The sequence below is a fragment of the Schistocerca americana genome, chromosome 8, assembly GCF_021461395.2.
Source record: "Schistocerca americana isolate TAMUIC-IGC-003095 chromosome 8, iqSchAmer2.1, whole genome shotgun sequence".
Taxonomy (NCBI): domain Eukaryota; kingdom Metazoa; phylum Arthropoda; class Insecta; order Orthoptera; family Acrididae; genus Schistocerca; species Schistocerca americana.
This window is the reverse complement of record NC_060126.1, coordinates 56,197,849-56,201,011: the sequence shown is the minus strand read 5'-3', so window position 1 is coordinate 56,201,011 and position 3,163 is coordinate 56,197,849.

Here is a 3,163-nt window from a genome sequence, read left to right as displayed (position 1 = left end):
CCACTAAATAAAGATATTTAACCCCTGAAAATTGAACTTTATAAATAAAATGTTTTTATTCTGCTACGTACTCGTAATTAACATTGACTTCAATTTCATATCATAAGATCCTTTCTCTCCAGCACAGACTGAGTCCTTTTCCCACCAATTTCGAGATCAGGGAGGGGAGATAGCTGGGGGATTTACCGGAGTGGGAGGGGTTAATTAATTGATGGTTCAGATGGCTCTGAGCACTATGCGCCTTAACTTCTGCGGTGATCAGTCGCCTAGAACTTAGAACTAATTAAACCTAACCAGCCTAAGGACATCACACACATCCATGCCCGAGGCAGGATTCGAACCTGCGACTGTAGCGGTCGCGCGGTTCCAGACTGTAGTGCCTAGAACCGCTCGGCCACATCGGCCGGCATTCAGAGGGGTCATAAATCACTTAGCCGAACAATACGTTTAGGTCATAGATACTACCGCCATCTGTATAAGTGCAATGGCTTTTGTCACATTAGTGTAAATATTAATTATCGCTATATTATAAATGATTGTTAGTAAAGACTGTACAGTTTAAGAATACTTTGCAAATTAACTTTTTGAGATAAGAATGAGAAATAAAATAAACATAAAATAGTCTTTATTTGGAATATATGCGTTGTTTTATGCTACTAATAAGGTCTCACACAAACCATAGTGATAAACGTTATAGAGGCATTGTTGTTGTAGTTGTGGTCTTCAGTCCTGAGACTGGTTTGATGCAGCTCTCCATGCTACTCTATCCTGTGCAAGCTTCTTCATCTCCCAGTACCTACTGCAACCTACATCCTTCTGAATCTGCTTAATGTATTGGTCTCTTGGTCTCCCTCTACGATTTTTACCCTCCACGCTGCCCTCCAATGCTAAATTTGTGATCCCCTGATGCCTCAAAACATGTCCTACCAACCGATCCCTTCTTCTAGTCAAGTTGTGCCACAAACTTCTCTTCTCCCCAATCCTACTCAATACCTCCTCATTAGTTACGTGATCTATCCACCTTATCTTCAGCATTCTTCTGTAGCACCACATTTCGAAAGCTTCTATTCTCTTCTTGTCCAAACTGGTTGTCGTCCATGTTTCACTTCCATACATGGCTACACTCCATACAAAAACTTTCAGAAACGACTTCCTGACACTTAAATCTATACTCGACGTTAACAAATTTCTCTTCTTCAGAAACGATTTCCTTGCCATTGCCAGTCTACATTTTATATCCTCTCTACTTCGACCATCATCAGTTATTTTACTCCCTAAATAGCAAAACTCCTTTACTACTTTAAGTGTCTCATTTCCTAATCTAATCCCCTCAGCATCACCCGATTTAATTTGACTACATTCCATTATCCTCGTTTTGCTTTTGTTGATGTTCATCTTATATCCTCCTTTCAAGACACTGTCCATTCCGTTCAACTGCTCTTCCAAGTCCTTTGCTGTCTCTGACAGAATTACAATGTCATCGGCGAACCTCAAAGTTTTTACTTCTTCTCCATGAATTTTAATATCTACTTCGAATTTTTCTTTTGTTTCCTTTACTGCTTGCTCAATATACAGATTGAATAACATCGGGGAGGGGCTACAACCCTGTCTCACTCCTTTCCCAACCACTGCTTCCCTTTCATGCCCCTCGACTCTTATAACTGCCATCTGGTTTCTGTACAAATTGTAAATAGCCTTTCGCTCCCTGTATTTTACCCCTGCCACCTTCAGAATTTGAAAGAGAGTATTCCAGTTAACGTTGTCAAAAGTTTTCTCCAAGTTTACAAATGCTAGAAACGTAGGTTTGCCTTTTCTTAATCTTTCTTCTAAGATAAGTCGTAAGGTTAGTATTGCCTCACGTGTTCCAACATTTCTACAGAATCCAAACTGATCTTACCCGAGGTCCGCTTCTACCAGTTTTTCCATTCGCCTGTAATGAATTCGCGTTAGTACTTTGCAGCTGTGACTTATTAAACTGATAGTTCGGTAATTTTCACATCTGTCAACACCTGCTTTCTTTGGGATTGGAATTATTATATTCTTCTTGAAGTCTATGGGTATTTCGCCTGTCTCATACATCTTGCTCACCAGATGATAGAGTTTTGTCAGGACTGGCTCTCCCAAGGCTGTCAGTAGTTCCAATGGAATGTTGTCTAATCCCGTGGCATTGTTTCGACTCAGGTCTTTCAGTGCTCTGTCAAACTCTTCACGCATTATCATATCTCTCATTTCATCTTCATCTACATCCTCTTCCATTTCCATAATATTGTCCTCAAATACATCGACCTTGTATAAACCCTCTATATACTCCTTCCACCTTTCTGCCTTCCCTTCTTTGCTTAGAGGCATGTAAAACAATAAATCTGACACCATTGAGTACACCTTACAAATGCTGCATTTCTACGGTAGCTGCTGCACCACTGCAATCGGAACACAACAGAATAATCTGGAACCAAGATAAGTGACTTGTTGCCAGAAGAAACAGGACATGTACTCTGCCAGACGTACTGGAATTAGTGCACGAAGCTCTGCCTTGCACCACTGCCTCACGCTGGCGGAATGCAGCAGAACAGGACGTTATAAAAGAGGAGGAGGAAATGTGACGTCAGGCTGACTTCGTGGATTCTGTTGTTGGTCGCCTTGTTATCGACTTAGCAGATGACAGTTCCACTACTACTAAAACGTATTTCTGGGATTCGTATATGCAAGGAGCTCAGAGATCAACATCGACTGACATACCTTCAGTGGCTACAGCAATTGACAGTACGGTGAAATAATCCCTGCAATACGTTTTTACGTTAGAGATAGCTCACACGTTAAAATTACCCTGTATTTAATTCACGCATTTTTCACTGTTGTTTTTAATAACGATACTATTTTAGATAAGGACGAGAGCATATTTTTTTATCCGTCTGGTTCACCAAGAAGAGTGTGCTGTCACCGCCAGACACCACGCTTGCTAGGTGGTAGCTTTAAATCGGCCGCGGTCCATTAGTACATGTCGGACCCGCGTGTCGCCACCGTCAGGGATCGCAGACCGAGCGCCACCACAAGGCAGGTCTCGAGATACGGACTAGCACTCGCCCCAGTTGTACGGACGACTTTGCTAGCGACTACACGGACGAAGCATCGCTCATTTGCAGAGCAGATAGTTAGAATAGCC